This window comes from Phoca vitulina, unplaced genomic scaffold (genome assembly GCF_004348235.1).
Source record: "Phoca vitulina isolate PV1807 unplaced genomic scaffold, GSC_HSeal_1.0 scaffold25, whole genome shotgun sequence".
NCBI lineage: Eukaryota > Metazoa > Chordata > Mammalia > Carnivora > Phocidae > Phoca > Phoca vitulina.
Window position 1 is genome coordinate 24,472,000 of NW_022589728.1, and position 14,064 is coordinate 24,486,063.

Genomic DNA, 14,064 nt, shown 5'->3' on the forward strand with positions numbered 1-14,064 from the left:
ACATAAATATCTGCACTTCCCCTGTTATATTAGTCATGTTCCTGACAACAATTTGTGAAGAGAATGAGATCATTGTGGATACTAGCACTGGTTAGAAGATAACAGTGTGATTGATCTATCTACTAACCAATTCATAATTACAGATTGAATAGAGATATGAAATCAGGATGCTGGGTGATATCCAGACTATTGTTATAAGATCTTGTAGGATCTTATCATCTCCATCTTCTGGGCTAGAATAGGAGGTCAAAGAAACTAAATAGATTTTCACAGAAATATGCTAATTAATTTTATGAAAACAAATGTTTGTATATTATTGAGTTTATGTATGATGGGGTGGGTAGGAAGGAGGGATGAAAAGCTATCATCCCTGAATCAATACTAGGGTAGGGAGAGGCTTTTTGATACTAACTGGAACTATTTAACCATAGCTTAATGAAGTCAGATTCACACACACACACACACACACACACACACACATATTTTTTTACCTACCCATCATTAATACAATGCTTGACTCCTAGATGCTCAATAAATATTTATTGAATTTTATTTTTAAGAAAGTATGAGATAAGAAAGAAGGGAAGGGAGAGGAAAATTTTAAAAACATACATTCTAAAGAGGCTAAAACCCTGGGTTCTCCAAGTATTTGCTTTTTGTGATCTAATTTCTCTGAATCTGTTTCCTCAGCTGACAAATGAGGATGATAAGGTAATCTACTTCATAGGACAGTTGTCTGGAATAATGAGATAATATGCAGAAAAGCTCTCTGTAAAACAAAGTGCTATTCAGACAGATGTAATTGGTGTTATCAGAGTAATAGCAGTTGGAAAAATCTTAGTGGATGCTTCCTTTCATGATGTGCATGAAAAAGAGCCTTTTTGGCAGATAGGGGATGGGTGAAATAGATAAAGGGGAGTAAGAGTATACTTATCTCAATGAGCACTTAGAAATGTATAGAATTGTTGAATCATTATATTATATAGCTAAAATTAATATAACACTGTATGTTAATTATACTTCAATAAAAAATAAACCTGTAATCTAGTAAAAAAAAAAAGCACCACTTAATATAGGTAATATGTCAGATCATATCAATTATGAGTCTAGTTCTCTTAGGAAAAGATGTACTCTGTATATGATTTCATCCACTTAGGCAAAATTAGGTGATAAATAAGCTTCTGCTGTATATTGGAGATGATTCACTCTGTTTGCTGCCTACGTGCTTTAAACCAACTGTATTATTCAACTTCATTTTGATCTGTGCCAACCCTAAATGTTCTGGGGTTTTGTTTTGTTTTTTTCCTACTCCCAAATCCAGCTTATTTAGATAACAGGTTATTAACTTGAAATAACGACTTATATTTTTATCTTTAGCAATGTGTCAAGGAATCCCAAAGAGAACCAATACCAGACCATTTGAACTGATGGGGAGTTGGTAACTAAACTAACTCACTCCGTAATTATATGGACGAGACAGCTTGTGAAGACGTCAAGTTACTTATACACATCATACAGTTACTTGGTAGAGCTTGGAATAGAATCCGGATATATGGACTCTTAATTCCTCTTTTCATTAAACCAGTTAAATTCCCCAAAGGATAGAAACTTTGAAATCCTGCATGGGAAAAAATTAGATACCTGCTAGATATGTAGAGGAATATAATAGTATCACATTTATCCTTTCTTTTTTCCAAGATGAGTGATGAAGTCCACAAAAAAAAAAAAAAGTACCCAAACTCTTAACTGTGCTTCCCTGGAAAGAGATTACACACTAGCACTTTGATTTTAGTTTGTGTTACGAATTTTACTTCTTTTCCTATTTCTGATTGTAGGACTAAATCTAAACATAAGAGGTCATCCCTGACACTTGAGAGGGTAAGCATTAATGTAATTGGGTATTTGGTTGATGCCGACACGCAATATCCTCTCAGATTGCACTTTATTCTGGACCTACCAACAAGAAGACCAAATGCTTAACTTGGGGTTTGAGGTCATTCATTGTCCCTAATGTTAAAATATAGCTCTGTCTCCAATTCACAAATAAACCAGACAGCAGTATATTAGAAATATATTGGCAAGCAGTTTAGATACTGGAAATAGCAGAAAAAGAGTTGGCATTTGCTGGAAAAAGTGTATTCAAAGATCTTGCATCATGGTGCTGGCACCCGCTGTTTGGCTCAACAGCCTGTCTTAGCGTGGGTTCTGTTATGAGCAAACCAGTATCAGGGCCCTCTCCTTTTTCTGAAAAGCTACTCCAGCCTGGAAAACATTAAAGGAGCAAGATAATTCTAAGGAAAAGAGAAAGAGCAGAATAACTTTGAGTCAGCACTGTGTCTGAGACCTGATCTTTATAAGAACATTATAAAACATCAAAGCCAAAACTGAATAAATGGAAAAATGTGGTACTTATTGGTTCTAGAAATATTCTACAACATAAACTCTTCACACACAGAATGATATTCAAATATTGTTCCCTTTTTGTACTAATAGATAAGAGTGAAATAAAGGTTTATAGGAATAGATAAAGTTAAGAAATAGATCCTGAATGATTTACAGGAAAAACCTCATTTGCACAAGGTTTTAATTAATGCCTGGAGTCTGGTTACTTGACGTTTTAAGATCTTGGTCTGAACTGAGCAGAAGAAAACAATTTTTCCCTGGAATATAAGTTTAATGAGGTCAGAATGGTTTCAATTTCCCAATTAGAAGATTGGAGACTAATTTTTTGATATTTAGTAATAAAAACTAGCAATTTATCATGTCTTTTCAAAAGTAATACATGGTACTTCACACACATGATCTCACCTAATTGTCTCATAAAGTCAGGCAGGTATTATCACCATTATCATTTTTACATGAGGAAACAGTTTTCTAAAATGACACAACTGGCAATTGGCAGAATCAAGACTCAAATCCAGGATTCCACACTCTAAATTCTAGCTCTTCCTCTCCACTGTACTGATTCAATACCTCCCTTCTCATGTGGAAAGTCATTATTCCTGTGATCTTCCGGAAAATGTAGGGTCATCTAACCATACAGACAAGGTTGTTAAAACCAATCTCCCACCTATTATGTGACTTCCTTCCTTACTAGAGATAGATGCCTTACAATATCAGTCAAGTTGTTTATGTGATAGCGCATTCTATTAATACAGCTGTATTTTCTAGAAAGCTTGTCCTTAAATGGAGAGAAATGTACCTCTTGGTAATGCCTGACTGCTTCTAGTTCTGCTCTCTGGACCTAATTTGGGTGAGCTTAATTACTCTTCCACGTTACTACCCCTGAAATCCTTTAAGACAGTTCTGTCCCTTATCCAACTCTTTAAAAATATAACTCTTTATATGCTTCATCTTTCTTGGTGTTCTCCTTATACTGCTCAAGTTTACCAATTTCCCTGTAAAGTCAAATATCTGAAATTCCTACATGTGTAGGAAAATATAAAGAACATCTGAGTAGATTACAGAGAAGAAGGGTAAGTTATTTTTTTAACATACCATCTCTTATTTCAGTGGAGACAAAGGGAAAATAAGTGAATAAAGCTGTAAATATGTATTTAATGCCTACTCTGTCAGTCCTTAGCTAGGTATTTATAGTCTAGAAGGAAAACTGACACTTAAGCTAGTGTTTATTATAACTGCTTGGTATTCAAATGTGTCCTGACCAGTAAAGAATATGATGAATTTTTTTTTTTTTTGCCAAGATTTTGAAATTTAACTTTTATTAATGTGGCCCGGATTTACATGTTGGTTTTATTGAACTTGGGATTCAATGAAAACCTCAGTTATGTTTTTTCATATGAAATACTATGAAAACAAGTTTATAAACATTTATCAATTTAAAATATTTTTGGGGCTTTTATTATTTTAGTTGTTTGAGAAAATTTTGAATTCTGATTTTGCCAATCCTCCCCCAACCTGCCAAACTAAGGACCTCCACATTTGCTTTATATTTGATAAGCTGTCTTCAATGTCTTTAATCCTGGGCATTGATAACAAAACTGGAAAGAAGTGAGACAAGGTCAGGGCATTCTGACACCATAAGAAGAGTACTGAGTAACATGGAGCCCTTCCTCATTCTCTGGTACTCTTGTTCTCTAGATTTCCTTGTGGAGAGAGTAAGAACGATGGAAATCACTTAATGCTTATTCCCTCTCAGCTTTCATTGCCACCTTTAGCAATTATAATAAACACTAGCTTAAGTGTCAGTTTTCCTTCTAGACTATAAATAACTAGCTAAGGACTGACAGAGTAGGCATTAAATACATATTTATAGCTTTATTCACTTATTTTCCCTTTGTCTCCACTGAAGTAAGAGATGGTATGTTAAAAAATAACTTACCCTTCTTCTCTGTAATCTACTCAGATGTTCTTTATATTTTAAATAAAAATTTTCAAAATTAAGCTCATCATTTTCCTTTTGATTCCTTTCTTCTTGGTCATGCTAGTTCATGGACTCACATTCTCTCTGACGGTTTCTAACACCATCATTTTGGACTCCTTTCTATTTTTCATATCCAACCAGCAGCTGCATTCCTCAGTTTTATTTCTAAACATCTCCCAAGCTGAATGCTTGTTGCTTATTATTAATGTCTTTACTTTGCTCAGCTCATTTCTTTCCTTCTGGATCATGGCAAAACTATTATTTGCATCTGACACCTCTTCTACTTTATTCCCCACGGCCTCTTCCTGAAGCACTATTCTGATCACTTCATGTTATAATCACAGACCATAGTAATTGCCCAGTGATGTACTCCTTAGTTTGGCACCCACCCCCAAGGTCCTCATGATTTGGGTAGACTCTTTCCAGTCTCCTTTCCCATCATCCCCTCCATCTGCCCTTTGTTCTGTTTACTATCTACTCTCTCCAGTAGTATCAGCTCTGTATTTGGCTTTATAGTCTTTTTTTCTCTCTTCATTAACTTTTTACTTTTAAAAGAGTTCATGCAGGGCATGATACTTGGTTTTCAACACAGATTTTTACAAGTGAAGATTCATTTATTCAATTTGTAGTTATTATAGCTTAAGGCAGTATAGTATGGGGCTTGAGAGCATGACCTTCAGAGTCAGACCTAAAACTGGTTCTAACAATGGCTCACCACCATTTAGTTCTGTAATCTTGGACAAGTTGTTTAAACCTTTCAAAATCCCAGTTTTCTCATTTGAAAGTAGATATGGTTATTCCTACCCTCATAGTGGTTTTAAGCTTTAGATGAGGCACATGTTCCAGCACGTGGACCATGTTCACAGGTCAAAAAATGATAGAAATATTTTCTTTCATTGAGCTCTTACTGTGTGGTAGGCAATCTGCAAGGAACTGGGGAGATAAATGGGAAAGAATATTTCTCCCTAAAGAATTTAAGACAAGGTAGCTTTGTTACATATAATCTTCAGACCCTTTAAAAAATGGTGTAATCAGGGGCTCCTGGGTGGCTCAGTCGTTAAGCATCTGCCTTTGGCTCAGGTCATGATCCCAGGGTCCTGGGATTGAGCCCCGCATCGGGCTCCCTGCTCCGGGGGAAGCCTGCTTCTCCCTCTCCCACTCCCCCTGCTTGTGTTCCCTCTCTTGCTGTGTCTCTCTCTGTCAAATAAATAAAAACAATCTTTTAAAAAAATGGTGTAATCAAGGAACTAACCAGAGTTCCTGGGAATCAGTGTAACCCACTCCACAGGACTGATTACAGTGGCATTTGATTGGAGAGCCCAGCCAGTGGCCTTGTCTGGCCAGGGAGCATAGTGTGCACTTCTGCCTGATTCAGTCCCCAAAGAATTTTGCCAGCCTTGGGGCCTGTTCTACAGCCTCAACTGGGCAGGAAAGCTAATTTATAGCCCCTCCCAAAGCAAAATACAACCTCCAGCTGGCCTGTCCAGGAAATCAAACCAGAGCTTCTGGGTATCTACATAGCCCACCTGAGTGGAGACCCCAGCTGGTGGCCCTGCCCACCTGCAGAGCCAGGACAGTGACCCATCAGGCCAGGGAGCCGTGGTGCCGAGTTCTGCCTAATTTGATCCCCATACAAGAACCTTGCTGGCTTTGGAGCCTGTACAGTGGGCCCTACCAGGCCAGGAAACTAATTCACAGCCCTGCCTATTATTGAATACAGCCCTCAGCTCATCCAGCCTGGGAACAACCAGAACCACAAAGTTGTGTAGCCCATCTTACAGTCTCACTTACAGTGGTGCTTAAGCAGAGAGCAAACCCAGCAACTCTCCATGTCTGAGAGCAAAACCAGTGGCTCCACTGAGCCAAGAAATTCAGTGTACATTCTATCTAATTCAGGTCCACATGCTGTCCCTGGGGCCCATTCTGCTGTCCCATGGGGCAGGGAAGATAATATACAGCCCTGCCTACTGCTGAGTATAGGCCCTAGCCCTGACCATTAAAGAATCCTGACCAGAAAAACTGAACAACTGTGGAGCCCATCCCATTGCCTCTATTAGACAGGGAACCAAGCCAGCAGCACGATTCAACTGTTTTTAGGCAATGCTGCACCACCCACCCCCTGGAGCTAAGGCAGAGGCATTGCCCAAAAAGACCCTGAGAGCAAGCTCCACCTGCCCAAGGATGCCATCAGCCGACATGTCCAGAACCTTAAGCTGAGCTGACTGGTGAAGGACTGACAAAACAAACCTATCAAGTCTGAAAAAGGATTCTGCTTCCTCTGATGTGCAGATACAATGTAAGGAATCTAGAATCACAAAAAGGACAGATAAACATGACACAACCAAAGGAAATAAAGCTCCAATAAGCAACACTAAAGAAATAGAGATGTATGAACTTGCAAAGAATTCGGACTAATCACATTAAAGAAGTTCAGTGAACCACAAGACCCTCAGGCAACTAAATGAAATTAGGAAAATAGTGTATGGACAAAACAAGTAGTTCAACAAAGAAATAGAAATCATAAACAAATAAATCAAACAGAAATCCTAGAGCTGAAGAGTGACTGAAAAATTCGATAGATAGTTTCAATAGCAGACTTAACCATTCTGAAGAACCAATGACCTAGAACACCTGATTGAAATTCTCTAGGCAGAGGAGCAAAAAGGAAAGAGAATGAAAAGCAATGAAGAAAGCTTTGGGGACTTATGGGATACCATAAATATATATACGCACATTATGGAATTACCAGAGGTGAAGACAAAGAGAAAAGGACAGAATGTCTATTTAAAGCAATAATGGCCAAAATGTTCCCAAACCGGGGAAAAGAAATGGACATCCAGGCCATGAGGCCCAAAGAATATCAAATTGGTTGAATCTGAAAAAGGCTACACTGAGATATATTATAATTAAATTGTTAAAAGTCAAAGACAAAGTATTTTGAAAGCAGCAAGAGCAAAGTAATAGGACACATACAAGGGAACCCTCATAAGACTATTAGTGAATTTTTCAAAAGTAAATTTTCAGGCCAGCAGAAATGGTATGATAATTAAAAATATTGGGAAGAAAACCTGTTGACCCAGAATATTATACCCAGAAAAGCTGACCTTTAAGAAGTGAAGAAGAGAGAACTTTCAAAAAACAAACAAAAACAACAACAACAAAAAGAAGCTAAATGAGTTCAAAATCCTTAGCTCTCTCTCTTACAGGAAATGCAAACAAGAGTTCTTCAACCAGAAGTAAAAGGATTTTAATTTATATCATGAAAATATATGAAGCTAATGTAAAATTCACTGGTAAAAACAAGTTTTGTCAAAGTCAGATTCTCTAATATGATAATGGTAGCGTGTACTTCACTTACAACTCTAAAGTTAAAAGAAGTACTAAAATAATGGGGCGCCTGGATGGCTCAGTCATTAAGCGTCTGCCTTCGGCTCAGGTCATGATCCCAGGGTCCTGGGATCGAACCCCACATCGGGCTCCCTGCTCAGCGGGAAGCCTGCTTCTCCCTCTCCCCCACTTGTGTTCCCTCTCTTGCTGTGTCTCTCTGTCAAATAAATAAATAAAATCTTTAAAAAAATGTACTAAAATAACTATAATTGGTTATTAAATATACAATATAAAAATATGTAAGTTCTAATATCAGTAATCTAAAATGGGGGGGAGTAAAAATTAAAGTTAATATGTTAACAGCCTAAAATAGAGTGTTATAAAGTATTTTAAGTAAGCCTCATGGTAACCACAAAGAAAAAAAACCTGTAGAAGTTACACAAAAGATTGTGTTAAAGGGATCAAAGTATACCACCACAAAATGTCTTCACATTATAAAGGAAACCAGAGTGAGAGGAAGCATCTAAAAAACAGAAAACAATTAACCAAGTGGCAGTAGTAACTTCTCATCTATCAATAATTACTTTAAGCATAAATAGACTATACTCACCAATCAAAAATACAGAATGGCAAATGGATAAAAAAAAAAGACCCAATAATATGTTGCCTATGACACTAATTATAGCATTAAGGAAACACATAAATGCAGCAAAGGGATGGAAAAAGACATTTGAAACAAATGGTAACCAAAAGAGAGCAGGGGTAGCTATACTTATACCAAATGCAATGGTCTTTAAATTAAAAATGGTCGCAAGAGACAAAGGTCATTATATAATGATAAAGAGGTTAATTCATCAAGTTATAAATAAGTATGTATGCACCCAACATCAAAGCATCTAAATATATAAAGCAAAAACAGAACTAAAAGGATAAATAAGCATGAATATAGTAATAAATGAGAACTTTATTACCCTACTCTCAATAATAGATAGATCATTCAGGTAGAGAATCAATAAGGAAACAGTGGATTTGAACAGCACTGTAGACCAAATGGACCTAACAGATAGATACAGAATATTTTATTTAGCTACAGTAGAATATACATTCTTCAGTACACACAGAACATTTTCTAGGATAGACCATATGTTAGGCCACAAAATAAGTCTTAGCAAATTTAAGAAGACTGAAATCATACAGAGTATATATTGAACACAATGGTATGAAATTAGAAATCAGCAACAGGAAGAAACCGAGAAAATTCATAAATACATGAAAATTAAACAACACTCAGTTGAATGACTAGTGGATCACAGAAGTAGTTAAGGGGAAATTAAAAAGTACCTCAAGATGAAGAAAAATAGAAACAAACATACCAAAACTAATGGGATGCAACAAAAGCTGTTTTAAGAGCAAAGTTTATAGCTCTGTAAAGAAAATACAAAGAATAAGAATAATAACCTAACTTTATACCTTAGTAACTAGAAAAAGAACAAATTAAAACCAAAGTTAGCAGAAGGAAAGAAATAATAAAGACTAAACAGAAATAAATGAAATAGAAAACAGAAAAACAATAGAAAATATTAACAAAACTAACAGTTGGTTCTTTGGAAAGATAAATTAATAAAACTTTAGCTAGATTAACCAAGAAAAAAAGAGTACCCAAATCAATGAAGTGATACATGAGAGAGGAAGCATTACAATTGATACCACAGAAATACAAAGAATCATAAGAAGCTATTATGAACTATAAACCAACAAACTAGAAGAAATGGATATTTTCAACTTACTAAGACTGAATCAGGAAAAATAGAGAATCTAAACAAATCAGTTACTAGTACGGAGATTGAATCATGAATCAAAAATCTCCGAACAAAGAAAAGGCCAGGATCAGATGGCTTCACTGGTGACTTTTACCAACATTTAAAGAATAATTAATGCCAATCTTTCTCATACTCTTTCAAAATTCAAAGAGGAGGGAACATACCCAAACTCATTTTACAAGGATAGCATTACCCTGATACCAAAGCCAGATAAAGACACTGCAAGGAACAAAAACTACAGGCCAATATCCCTGATAAATATAAATGCAAAAACTCTCAAAAAATTCTAGCAAATCAAATTCAGCAGCACATTAAAAGAATCATACACCATGATCAAGCGGGATTCATCCCTGGGTTTTAAGGATGGTTTAACACACACAAGTCAATAAATGTAGTTCATTTGTTAATAGAATGAAAGATAAAAATCATATGACCATAACAATAGATGCAGAGGGGTGCCTGGGTGGCTCAGTTGGTTAAGCGACTGCCTTCGGCTCGGGTCATGATCCTGGAGTCCCGGGATCGAGTCCCACATCGGGCTCCCTGCTCAGCGGGGAGTCTGCTTCTCCCTCTGACCCTCCTCCCTCTCATGCTCTCTGTCTCTCACTGTCTCTCTCTCAAATAAATAAAAAATCTTAAAAAAAAAAAAAAAAAAAACTTTAAAAAAAAAAAAAAAACAATAGATGCAGAAAAAAAGCATCTGACAAAATTCACCATCTGTTCATAATAAAAGCTTTCAACACATTAGGTATAGAAGGAACATACCTCAGCATGATAAAGGCCGTATATTACAAGCCCACAGCTAGCATTATACCCAATGGTGAAAAGTTAAAAGCATTTCCTCTAAGATCAGAAACACAATAAGGGTGCCCACTCTCACCCTACCTACTCAACATAGTACTGGAAGTCCTAGTCAGACCAATCAGGCAAGAAAAAGAAATAAAAGATATCCAAATTGGAAAGGAAGAAGTAAAATTGTCTCTATTTGCAGATGATGTGATTTTATATATAGAAACGCCTAAAGACATCATTATAAATCTGCTAGATTTAATCAACAAATTCAGCAAAGTTGTAGGAAACAAAATCAACATACAAAAACCAGTAGCATTTCTATACACTAATAATGAATTACCTGAGAAAGAAGGAAATCAATCCCATCTACAATAGTAGCAAAAATAATTACATATTTAGGAATAAATTTAACCAAGGAGGTGAAAGATTGTGACACTAAAAACAAGATATTGGTAAAATAAATTGAAGACAGAAATAAATGGAAAGATATCTCATGTTTTTGGATTGGGAGAATATTGTTAAAGTGTCCATAATATCCAAATTCATCTATAGATTTTCCTAATTCCTATTAATATTCTGAGGGCATTTCACACAGAAGTAGAAAAATCAATCTTAAAATTTGTATGGAACCACAAAAGACCCTGAATAGCCAAAGCAATCCTGAGAAAGAAGAATTAAGCATCATGTGTCATGATTTCAAACTATATTACAAAGCTATAGTTATCGAAACAGTATGGCATTGGGAAAAAAAGACCAATAGAACAAAATTGAGAGCTCAGAAATAAACCCATGCATATTTGGTCAACTAATGTTTGATAAGGGAGTCAAGAATACTCAGTGAAGAAAACAGTCTCCTTAACAAATGGTGCTAGGAAAATTGGATATTCACATGCAAAAGATTCCCACTAAATCCCTATGTTACACCACTCACAAAAATTAACTCAAAATGGATTAAAGACTTAAATGTAAGGCCTGAAACCACAAAAAATCCTAGAAGAAAACAAAAGAGACAAACTTTTTGACATGAGTACATGAGCCTTGGCAATGATGTTTTGGATATGACACCAAAGCACAAGCAAAAAAATAAAAAATAAAGTGGGACTACAGCAAACTAAAAAGTTTCTGCACAGTAAAACAATCAACAAAACAAAAAGGCAACCTACTGAATGACAGAAGATATTTGTAGACTATACATCTGATAAGCGGTTAATATCCTAAATACATAAGAAACATTTACAACTCAGTAGCACCCGGGGGGGCGGTGCTCAGTAGCACCCAAATAATAGCTCAATAGCATCCAAATAATCCAATTAAAATGGGCAAAGGACCTGAATAGACTTTCCCAAAGAAGGTACTGAAATGGTCAAAAAGTATATGAAAAGGTGCTCAACGTCACTAAACACCAGGGAAATGTAAATAAAAACCATAATTAGATATCACTTTATACTTTTTAGAATTATTATCAGAAAGACAAGAAATAACAAGTATTGGCAAAAATGTGAAGAAAAAGGAACCCTCGTGCAGTGATGGAAATGTAAATTGGTTCAGTCACTATAGAAAACACAGAGATTCCTCAAAAATTAAAAATTGAACTATCATATGATTCAGCAATCACACTTCTGGGTACATATCCGAAGGAAAGGAAAACAGTATATCATGTTTATTGTAGCATTATTTACAGCAGCTAAGACGTAGAAACAACCTAAATGTTCATCAACAGATGAACAAATAAAGATTAATACACATACACACATGAAATACTGTAGCCATAAAAAAGAATGATATCCTGCCATTTGTGACAACATGGATGGAACTTGAGGGAATTATGCCAAGTGAAATAAGTCAGAAAAACAAATACTGTACAATTAGACTGACATATAGGATCCAAAAAAACAAAACAAAAGCAAGTTTAAAGAAAAAGATTTTTGGTTACCAGAGGCAGAACGTAGGGAGTGGGGAAGTTGGGTGAATGTGGTTGAAAGGTACGAACTTCTAGTTACAAGATAAGGAACTGCTGGTGATCACATTATGATGTCACAACCACAGCTAACATGGCTATATGGTATATTTGAAAGTTGCTAGGAGTAAATCCTAGAAGTTCTAATCATAAGGAAAAAAACTTTTTTTGTAACTACGAAGTGATGGATATTAGCTAAACTTATTTTGCCAATCATTTCAAAGTACTTATGTCAAGTCATTATGCTGTACGCCTTAACCTTATACATTATGTATGCCAATTCTATCTCAATAAAACTGAAAAAAATTTTAAGTGTAGGCATGGTAAACATTCAAGATACTTTTTTTTAGTAAAAAAAGAAGTTGCAAATCATATGCATTGTATGAATTGACTTCACATATTTTTATATTACTACATGAATATAAAAAATATTTTGAGAAATGTCTGTTCAACTCAGTGTTTATCTCAGAGGGGGTTGCTAGTGGCAGTAGGATCATTGGGTCTTTTAACACGTTAGGCATGTATATGTTTATACACACGTTTTTAAAGACAGTGTACAAAGGTTATAAACAGAATTATAATCGTTAAAACTATGATGAAATAAAGTATTCTAATACAAGCATATTTATTATTCAGTGCAGGAATAATGCAGAGAACTATTAACCATAAAAAGAAAGATGTTCTAATTATCAAATTCTTACTTTCTTCATAAATTTTTGTCTCTGGGCCTTTATTCTGTTCCTCTTTTCCTAAATTCTTTCTTTGAAAGCTTGCTTTACATGCTATGGGGACAAATTATAGAAATTGAAGGGGCAGAGAATGGATTTTTTTTTTTTAAAGATGTTATTTATTTGACAGAGAGAGACACAGCGAGAGAGGAAACACAAGCAGGGGGAGTGGGAGAAGCAGGCTTCCCGAGGAGCAGGGAGCCCAATGCGGGGCTTGATCCCAGGACTCTGGGATCATTACCCGAGCCGAAGGCGGATGCTTACGACTGAGCCACCCAGCCGCCCCTCACAGAATGGGTTTTTATAATGCATCTAACTATCCCAGCAGTCTAAGGAAGATGTGACTTATGAGTTCCCTTTCCTGGTAGTTATTTAAACATTAACTTATTCAACAGTTCCCTCTCCTGGTAGTTATTTAAACATTAACTTATTTGACATGCATGGTCCCTGTAATATTCAATTACGTCAGTGCAGGCTTTAGCCAACTTTGTCTGTTAGCCAATCCAGGTATCTTGGCTGTGAACCAGTCACTGTTCTAGGTGCTTAGAATACATCAGTGGACAAAAAAAGTATAAAACTCTGCTGTAGTATAGGATGATGAACAAGCATAACAATTATATATTAGAGGTGATCTGTGCTATGGAATAAAATGTAGCAGGAATCCAGGGTGAGAAGATGCAATTTTTTTATTTTATTTATTTATTTTTATTACTACGTTCATTTAGCCAGCATATAGTACATCATTAGTTTTTGATGTAGTGGTCAATGATTCATGAGTTGCGTGTAACACTCAGTGCTCATCACCACATGTTAAATAGGGTTGTGAGGGCTGGAATTACTGAGGTGGTTTTTGAGCAGAAATATAAAAGTGGCCCATGAATGGTCTCCCAGCTAACTAGGGGAAGAGAGGTTTAGGAAGAGGAATTAGCTGGTGCAAAGTTTCCAGACAGGAGAAAGTCTAGAATGTTCACAGTAGAAAACATGAAGATTGGGGATGATGGTCAATTTGTAGCACAAAGATCACAACGATCTATGCAATCAGACAACCTAGCTTCA